We start from the raw sequence: 10,557 nt of genomic DNA, 5'->3' as shown, positions 1-10,557 counted from the left end.
CCTGATTTTCATTTCATTGTTCTGCATTATTTGAATTATTTATGTTTATACCAATAGATATGGGCTATTTCAACCTTTGACAGGGATGTTTCTATCTGTAGTAGTTAATACTGGTCAAAGTGATGAGAATAAGTAACTGAGTGCTTAGCCCTAAATGGGACATTTATGTCACTCTGCATGCCCTGCCAAGGCCCAGGGAATATCATGGAATCAGGGGTAGAAAGACTATGAGAACCAGAGGATGTGGAGAAGTGCTGTGAAATACTGTTTCCTGGACATGACATGGCTGTTGCACACATGAATTCACAGGAGCTTTGGTTGGATGCACAAGATCAAATGGTCAGATTTTCAGTATGGATGGGAAGCGGGTCATGAGGATTCCACCCCTATGTCAGGAGCTCTTGATAATTGATGGCAGCTGTAGAAGGATAGTCATTTTTCTTTGGGGTTATAGCCACAGGTAGGCTGCCCTTGTTTCAGTGGATAGCCCCACACTCTTGTGCATATGAGCATACATATGTGTGTGTGTGTGTGTGTGTGTGTGTGTGTGTGTGTGTGTGTAGAGGGGGGAGGGAAAGTTGGGAGGGAGATGTGGTGAGGTATACTGGGGGAACTGGAGGGGAAACAGGGTTAGTTGCAAACAATACATGACATGCATGTATGAAATTTTCAAAGAAAAAAATGGAAAAGTACTTGAAAGACTTCTGGCATTGATAACAATTGTCTTCACGATGCAACTATATAAATAATAATGTTTTTTATAAACTGCAAAATTAAAGTGTTATTTTATTTTTGTATCTCTTTTTTAAAAAATAATTCTGTATCTGTCTCTGTCTCTCTGATGCTGTTTCTCTCAGGATTTAGAGTTGGGTATGAGTGTCGATCACTTTTCTCTCTTGGTAGCTTGTGTGGTACCTTTCAACACAAGGCTTCAGGGAGGAGACCAACTCAGTACTAGCTTGAATTCTCAAATTACCATGATTGATGGAAGAGTGTAGTCTTCAGTAATCATGACCTACCTTCAAGTTCTGGAAGGCAATCAGGAGCAGTGACAACAGCTTATATTATTTTGCAGGGCTTTCGGACTCCCTAACCAACAGCGCAAAGGGCGTTGTCCCATGTCTGGCACAGGCTTCTAAAGGGAACATTATTCCACCATATGGGGTAACTCTATTCACCCATTTGCCCCTTTCTCTCACCAAGCTTATAAAATTGCAGGGTTCTCTGTGGCTTTCCCAGGCATCCTTAGTGTTGTTTATCCCTCTCTGATTTGTATTGTCCTCCCCACTTTGGTTCCATTTAGTTCCCTCTCCTCCATTTTTACCCTTGCTTACTTCACAGCACCTGTGCCCTGATGTACTCCCTGGAGCTCTGCTCTCCTTCCCATTCCCAGTGGTTTCTTTCTACTTTCCTGACTTCTATGGTTATGCCAAGCTGTATACATAAACTTAAAGATGTATATCAAGGATCCAGAAATAGGGAGAATGTGAATCATTTGTCTTTCTGGGTCTAGGTTACTTCACTCAGTATAACATTTTACTGATCAGTTCATTTACCTGTGAAATTTATGGTTTCGTTTTTCTTCACAATGGAATAGAATTCCATTAGGCCACTTTTTACTATTTTTACTATTTAATCACCAGTTGGTGGATACCTAGGTTGCTTCCATTTCCTAGCTATTGTGAACAGAGTGGCAGAGAACATAGCCAAACAGTTATCTGTTAGTAGGATGTCGAGTCATTGAATATATTCCAAAGTGAGGTATAGCCGGTTCTAATGTTCAAAGATTTGAGCACACTTCACGGTGATTTCTATAGTGGCTGCACCAGTGTTTCAATCCCATCAACAGTGACCAAAGCGTCCTCTTTCCCACATCCTGCCAGCACTAGCAAATTATTGCTTTTATCTCAAAGTAGTTTTCCTTTTCCTTTTCCTGGTGGTTAAGGATGCTGAACCTTTTCTCTTTTGATATGGGGTCTTACTATATAGATAAGGCTGGCCTGGAACTCACTGAGCCACCTGCGTCTGTATTCTGAGGGGTAGAATCAAAGGCTTTGAACACCTTAAAGGGTATTTCTTACCCACCTTCTCTCTCTCTCTCTCTCTCTCTCTCTCTCTCTCTCTCTCTCTCTCTCTCTCTCTCCCCCTCTCCTTTCTCTTCTTTTTCCTTTTTCTTCCTTTTTTTTTTGAATTCTTTGTTCACATCTGTAACTCATTTTTGGTTTGTTTTCTTGATTCTTTAAAAAAGTTCTTTGTTTATTCTAGCTAGTAATCCCCCCCCCCCCACACACAATGGGATTTCTCTTCACCTGATTGCTTTCCTTAATTTACACAAACATTTTAGTTTTATGTAGTCCCATTTGTCAATTGTTGGCATTAATTATTGAGCAAATAGAGTCTCATTCAGAAAGTCCTTCCATGTGCTGGTGTCCTGTAGGGCACTTCCTATGTTTGCTCCTGGTGGTTTCAGAGTATAAGATTTCATGCTGAGATTTTTAATTCATTTGTACAGGGTAATAGTAGCCTAGTTTCATTCTTCTACATGTGGATATCCTGTTTTTCCAACAACACTTTATTGAAGTTTTTTTCTTCTTCATAGAATGATGTTGGCTTTCGGTTTGTAATAATGTCATTTATTATGTTTAGGTATGCACCCCACCATCAGTCCTGTTCTCTCTAGGACTCTTGTCAATAAGTCTTGTTGGATTTTTCTACATGTAGACTTCCAGTTAGACCAGCACCATTTGTTGAAGTGATATCTTTTTTTCCATTGCACGGTTTTGGCTACTTTGTCAAAAATCATGTGTCCATAGGTGTGTGGGATGATTTCTGGGTCTTCAGTTGGATTCCATTGATGAACCAGTTAATTTCTTTTTTTTTTTTTTTGGTTTTTTGAGACAAGGTTTCTCTGTGTAGCCTTGGCTGTCCTAGACTCGCTTTGTAGACCAGGCTGGCCTCGAACTCACAGCGATCCGCCTGCCTCTGCCTCCCGAGTGCTGGGATTAAAGGCGTGCGCCACCACGCCCGGCCTGAACCAGTTAATTTCTATGCCAGTATCATGCTGTTTTTATTACTGTTGCTCTATACTATAGCTTGAGATCCGGGATGGAGATTCCTCCAGAAGATTTTTTATTATACAAGATTGTTTTAGCTATTCTGTTTTTTTTTTTTTTGTTGTTTTGTTTTTTTCCCATGGGAAATTGACACCATCTTTTAAGGTTGGTAGGAGTTATGTAGGTATTTTGATTGGAATTGCATTGAATCTAGAAACGATCATCCTAAGTGAGGTAACCCAGACCCAGAAAGATATGCATGGTATATATTCACTTATAAGTGGATATCAGACCAACATAGATGTCCTCTGAGAGACTCTACCTAGTGGGGGATGGGGACAGATACTGGGACTTGCAGCTGGACTCTGGGTCTGTGAGTTGTATGGAAGAGATGGCAGATGGAAGGACAGGGGTGGGGGAGGGGCAGGGTGGGGAGGTGGGGCTGTCAGGAGCCCCACAAGGAGACTAATGGATCTGGACCCAGGGGTGCCTGTATGGGCTGATGCCCCAACCAAGGACAGTGCAAACAGAGATCCTGGACCCCCTGTTCAGCTGAAGCCAATTGACAGCTCATTCTCCACATGGAGAAGTGGGGTATTGTGGGACTGCCTCTGACAAGATCTCTAGTACCCAGAATTTGATCACACCCCCTGTGAGAGCACAGAGGAAGGGAATGCAGACTGTTCAAATGAGGCCTGATAGGCTGTGGTCAGACGGTGGGGGAGGAGGACCCCACGGTCAGAGGTCTAGAGGAAGGAAAGAGGGCAGAAGAGGAAGGGATGATGGGAGCAGGAAGATAAGAGTGAGGGGATTACAGTTGGGATGTAATCTGAATAAATAAACAACAACAACAGGGTGAGAACGATAAACTGAAATCTTTTCTTCCCAAATTGATTTTAGTTGTGATCCTTTTCTTTGTTCGTTTAAAAAAATTATTATAGTTTATTCAGATTACATCCTGATTGTCATTCCCTCATTGTATCTTGCCATTCCCTTCCTCCCTCCCTCTTCTGCCCTATTCCCCTCCCCTAGACCTCTGACAGAAGGGACCCTCCTCCCCCACCATCTGACCACCGCCCATCAGATCTCACTGCCCTTGGTTGTTGTATCAGTTCTTGCAAGTCCCACTGGGTCCAGATCTGTCAGACTTGATAGTCTCCTTGTGGAGCTCCTCCCACCCCACCCCACTCCACCCCACCCCACCCCACCCCACCCCACCCCACCCCACTCCACTCCACCCCACCCCATCCCACCCCACCCCACCCCACCCCACCCTTGTCCTTCCATCTGTCATATCATCATACAACATATTCTGATCATGGTTTCTCCTCCCCCCAAATCCTCCCAGATCCTCCCCAATTCCCCACACGTGCAAATCAATACCCTCTTTTCTCTCTCTTTTTCATTAGAAAAGAAACAAGCATACAAAAATAATGTAAAATTAAAAACAAACTAGAATATGACAAAACAAACAAACAGAAAAAAAAAAGAACCACAGAAAAAGCACAAGAAATACACACAGACACAGAGACAGACACATGAACAAACACAGAAATCCCATAAAAAACATGAAATTGAAAACCATAATATATAAGCAAAAGTTTAAAAAAATGTCCAGACAAAACATTGAGTCAACTGCCGCTCCCAAATATCATTGTGTTTGTCTTGTGTTGACTATCCACTGCTGGGCATGGGGCCTATTTTTAAGTGTGGTTTGTAAACCCACTGAGGCTCCATTGGTTGGAGCCTCTAGTGGTTGGTTATAAATTGGAGGTAGCTTCTGGATTAGGGATGAAGGTCGTGCTCACTTCCCTTCTCAGTGCAGGAACCCAATCAGCACCAGCCCTATGCAGGCCTTGTGCATGCTGCCACAGTCTGTGATTCATACACCTTGTGTCTTCCATCCCAACCAGCTCTTACAGTCTTTCTGCCTCCTCTTCTGCAGGGTTCCCTGAAGGGAAGGATTTAATAGGGACATCCCTTTGAAAACTGAGTGTTTTAAGGTCTCTGACTCTGCACGCGATACAGCTGTGGATCTCTGTATTTGTTCCCATCCATTCAGGAGGAAGCCTTTCTGATGATGGCTGAGCAAGGCGCTGGTCTATGAGAATAGCAGAATGTCATTAGGAGTAATTTTATGGCTGTGCTTCTTTAGCAGAACAGTAATATATGGTTTTCTCTTAGTTTCCTGGCCTCTCTCTTAGCAGGTTCTTGGTCACCTAAGCAGTGTTGGGGATGGGTTTTATCTCATGGATTAGGCTTTAAATCAAATCAGATACTGGTTGGTTGGTTACTCCCATGAGACTTGTGACACTATTGCATTAACATATCTTGCAGGTAAGGCAACATTGTTTGGATCCCTTTCCCCTAACCGGATGGCTTTGTCTAGCTTCAGTAGAAGAAGATGAACCCAGTCCTACTACAGCTTGGTATGCCAAGGTAGGTTGATATCCATGGGCGGTTTCTCCTTCTCTCAGGAGAAATGGAGGAGACCATAGGGGAAGGGGAGGTGAGAGAGAGGGACTTGGAGAAGAGGAGGGAGGGGAAGCTCCAATCAGAATGTAAAGTAAGTAAATAAATTAATTAATGGAAATAAAAGACTTTGTAGCTGGATTGGCGTTTACCCTCTGATAGAGTGCAGAGCATCTTCCTGTCCTGTAAACACATCAGGAGAGTGAGTGTTCTGTGTAGTCACCAGTTTGATTTCCCCTTGTTCAGTGGGTTATGAGTGTGATGTCTTCAGTGATAGGACCTTACCATCAGTTTATGGAGAGCAATCAGTATCTGTGGCAATAGTATGAGCTGTTTGGGGATTCCCATGGCCTCCCTTGGCCAAGAATTACACTAGATGTAACCTGGTTTTGGAGCTAGACGCTTTTTTGTGATGTGAGATGTCTAGTCGGGGCTTGATTTTTCCTGTTCCTGGGTGATTCCATTTAGAGTTCTACAGCTGGATATATTTTAGGAAGCTTCTACTGTATTAGGCTCCCCTCAAAGCACCCTTAGTTTTAGCTGTTCCTCCTGGTATATCTTCCCTCTCCCCTTTTTATCTGATCCTCCCATTCCAACCTCTGTTTGATTTTCCCATTCCAGTCTCCCCAACATTCACCCATAGCTGTATATTCTATTTCCCCTTCCTAGAGCCATCCCTCTTCCCTGTTTTTTTTTTTTTTTTTTTTTTTTTACAGCTAACATCCACATATAAGCAGAATACATACAATACTTGTCTTTTGGGGTCTGAGTTAGTTCACTCAGCCTACTATCTTCTGGTTCCTTTCATTTACCTGCAAATTTTATGATTTCTCCTCCAGCTCCTCTACTTTTTACAGCTGAGTAATATTCCATTTTGTAAATGTACTACATTTTCTTCATCCATTTGTTGACAGACACCTAGGCTATTTCTAATTTCTGACTATTATGACTAGAGCAGCAATGGATATGACTGAGCAAGTATCTATAGTAATAGCATGTAGCGTCTTTCGGTGTATGCTCGAGTGGTAGAGCTGGATTTTGAGATAGATCTATTTCCAGCTTCCTGAGGAACTGCCACACTGATTTCCATGTGGCTGTACAAATTTGCACTTCCACCAGTGACAAATGAGTGTTCAATTTACTCAACATTCTTGCCAGCATGAGTTGTCTTTTGTTTTTTGGATCTGGATACTATTGCCACAGATACTGATTGCTCTCCATAAACTGATGGTAAGACTTGTATAAGGTGAAGTAGTTTTGAATTGCATTTCCCCGATGACTAAGGATGTTGACCATTTCTTTAAGTGCTTCTCAGCCATTTGTGCTTTTTCTTTGGAGAGTTCTCTGTTTAGATCTGTACCACATTTTAAAAATTGGGTTATTTGCTTTCATGATGTCTAGTATCTTGAGTTCTTTATATATTTAGATATTAGCCTTCTATTGGATGTATAGATGGCAAAAATATTTTTCTATTCTTTAGCCTGATGTTTTGTCTTAATGAAGGTGTTCTTTGGCATATAGAAGTTTCATGAGGTCACATTTATTATTTATTGTTCTTGGTGACTGTGTTATTGGCATTCTGTTCAGAAATTATTTTCCTATGCCAATGAGTTCAGAATTATTCCCCCATTCTTGTCTATCAGACGTAGTGTATATGGCCTTATGTTGATGCTCTTGAGCCATTTTGGATTCTTCTACACACACAGTTGGAACAGCACCATTTGTTGACTGTCTGCTATTGTTGCTGATTTTTTTTGACACAGAGTTTTTCTGTGTAGCCCTGGCCATCCTGGAACTTGTTCCGTAGACCAAGCTGGCCTCAGACTCACAGAGATCTGCCAGCCTCTGCTGGGATTAAAGGAGCATATCACCATGCCCAAATAGAACATGCTGTCTTTTTTTCCAGTGTGTAATTCTGGCTTCCTTACAAAAACTCAGATATCCATTGATGTGCAAACTGTGTCTGGGGCTTCAATTCTGTTTCACTGACAAACATGTTTGTTTTTATGCCAATACCATGCTGCTTTTATTACTAGGGCTCTATAGTACAAGTTAAGCTTGGGGATAGTGGAACCTCTAGCAGTTCTTTTATTTTTCAGGATTGTTTTAGTTATCTTCTTTTTATACATGAAGTTGAGAATTAACTTCTCAAGATCTGTGAAGAATTGTCTTGGAATTTTGCTGGGGCTGCATTGAATCTGTAGATTGCTTTTGGTAGGATGGCAATTTTTACAGTATTAACCCTACTGATCCATGAGCATGGAAGGTTTTTCCATCTTCAGATATTTTCTTCGATTTCTTTCTCCAGTGCCCTAAAGTTTTTATTATATAAGTCTTTCACTTGCTTGGTATATCTATATCTATGTCTGTCTATCCTTGAGGCTTCTGTGAAAGATGCTGCTTCCAGATTTTTCCTCATTCTGATAATTATTTGCATGTAGAAAGGCTACTGATTTTTGTATTAATTTTGTATCCTTCCACTTTGCTGAAAGTGTTTACCAGCTGTAGGAGTTATTTGGTGGAATTTTAGGGTCCCTAATGTATACATTCATAGCAGCCCTCTTGTGTCTAGAAAATACTGTTTTTCGTTTTTGTTTTTAGTTATCCACCAGTTCTGGCTTTCCCAACTTTTCTGCCTCCTCTTATGCTTAGATCCCTGGTCCTTGAGGGGAGGGAGGGGTGTGATACTGACATCCTGTTTAGGGCTGAATGTTCTGAGGTCTCTCACTTTCTGCATGTTGTCCGATTGTGGGCCTTCATGTTAATTACCATCTACTTCAAGAAGCTTTTTTGATGATTGCTAAGTGATGCATTGTTTTATAGATATAACAATATATCATCAGGAGTCATTTTATTTCTTCGTTCATTTAGCAGACTAATTGCAGTAAGTTTTCCCCTAGGCCTGTGACATATACAATCTTGATAGTTTCCTTATCAACAGTTTCAGGGATGAGTTTCTTTTCCTGTAGTGGGTTTTTAACCCAATCAAAAGGAGGTTGGTTGCTCCCACAACATTTGTACCACTATTGCACCAGTGCATATTATAGGCAGGTCACTATAGTACCCATAGGTTTGTGGGATTAATGATGACTCTTCTTCTCTGGAGGCATGTATAGTACCTTTCATCAGAATGATGAGGGGGGAAGCATCTAGTTGTGAACCAGCTTTATTTCTCCATCTTTGATGATGTAAGTATTCAATATCTTTAGCAACAAGGTCTTACTGTCAGGTAGTGGAAGGTATCCATATTTTTATCATAACTTTGCCAGAACTTTAAAAAATCTAACTAATTTCCCCTTCTATATTTTATTAGGTACAATACAATATCTCATTTGTCATTATAATTTAGATTTCTTTGGTCATCATAAATTCTCACATATTTTTTATTATTTAAAATATTTAATGCATTTGTATGTGTACCTGAGTATATGTGTATATACCACATGCATGCAATTAAGTGCCTGTAGAAGTCAGAAAAAAGGCATTGCATCCCTTGGAACTGGGGTTACAAATGGTTGTGATCTGCCATGTGGATACTGGGAATTGAACCTGGGTCCTTTTCAAGAGAAGTGCTCTTAGCCACCAAGCCTTCTCCTCAGCCCCATTTTTCTCCTTTTTTTGGCGGGGGGCTGATTTCTTCATGTTTTTCTTATAAGCTACAGATAAACTGATATTATTTTCAGATCATAGGTATTCTCTATACTTTATGCAACCATTTTAATATGTTTTATATAACATGAAGTTGATCCCTTTCCATGTATGACATATTTTTTTTGTGGTACTGAGGAATGAATCCAGGACCTTTCACATGCTAGGCAAATCTTCTATCACTGACTCATATCAGAATTCTCATCCCTAAATGGGACATCAATGGTTCATTAAAGACTATGTTGAAAATCTACATTAAAAAACTGGGCAGCTGCTACTGGCTGCCGTGAGGTTCTATTAGATCTATCCAACTTTCTGTGTCCTGACTCATCCATGTGAGGTGGGCTCTTTAAGATGCGGCTGCTTTGACTCATTAGTGTTCCTACAACCAACCTGTTACCTTTGCTCCTAAAAGTAACTACAGTAACCCAACTACATTACTAAAGAAATCATCATCCCGACCACTTTAAAATGAATGAATCTTTAGCATTTATTTATTTATTACTTGTGTGTACGTGAGTGTTTGTGTTTGTGTGCGTGTGCTTTATAGTGCACAAATATAGGTCACAGGAAGGACTGTGGGAGTCAGTTTTCTCCTCCAACCATTTGGGTTCCTGGCTTTGAACCTAAGGTGGTAAGGCCTGGTAGCAAATACCTTTACTTGCTAAGAAATCTTGCTAGCCCTTATTAAGATTTGTTGACAAATATTCAAATAAGTTTAAGTGAAAATACCTCCACGAATAGGCTTTATATTTCACACTAATTTCCCACATAGTAGATGCTTCAGATGTGTTTATCAGCAAGATTGACTGCATTATCTGCCTCCTTTGCTTTTCTTGACAAGGTAGATACCAAAGCGACATATTCAGAACCCTCAAACAGTGAACGGATATGGCATTACCCCTTTATAAATAAGGTTTTTTTTCGGGGGCTGGAGAGTTACATGTAGTAGGCACAGTTTGTTAAGTAAAATGTCTACTTGCCTGGTGTGTTATTTTCTAACTCCTAAATTATTATGCATCGTTGATGCCCATAGTAAGGCCACATAGATAGCATTGACTCCCAAACCAATGTAGAATTGCCTCTGCTTTTCATATGATGACTATCCATATTGACAGTATCAGCTTTACAGTAAAAATGGCATTTGATGCCAGGTGGTGGTGGCACATGCCTTTAATCCCAGCATTCAGGAGGCAGACGCAGGTGGATCGCTGTGAGTTCAAGGCCAGCCTGGTCTACAAAGTGAGTCCAGGACAGCCAAGGATACACAGAAAAACCCTGTCTCAAAAAACAAAACAAAACAAAAATCAAACAAACAAACAAAAGAAATGGAGTTGGTTCTTGCCATGTCCAGAAGATCCTGTTATGAGAAATTAGAGAAGAA

The sequence above is a fragment of the Acomys minous genome (assembly GCF_964271855.1).
Source record: "Acomys minous genome assembly, chromosome: 15".
Classification (NCBI taxonomy): Eukaryota; Metazoa; Chordata; class Mammalia; order Rodentia; family Muridae; genus Acomys; species Acomys minous.
The sequence above is the reverse complement of the archived record's forward strand: the minus strand, read 5'-3'. Positions refer to the sequence as shown.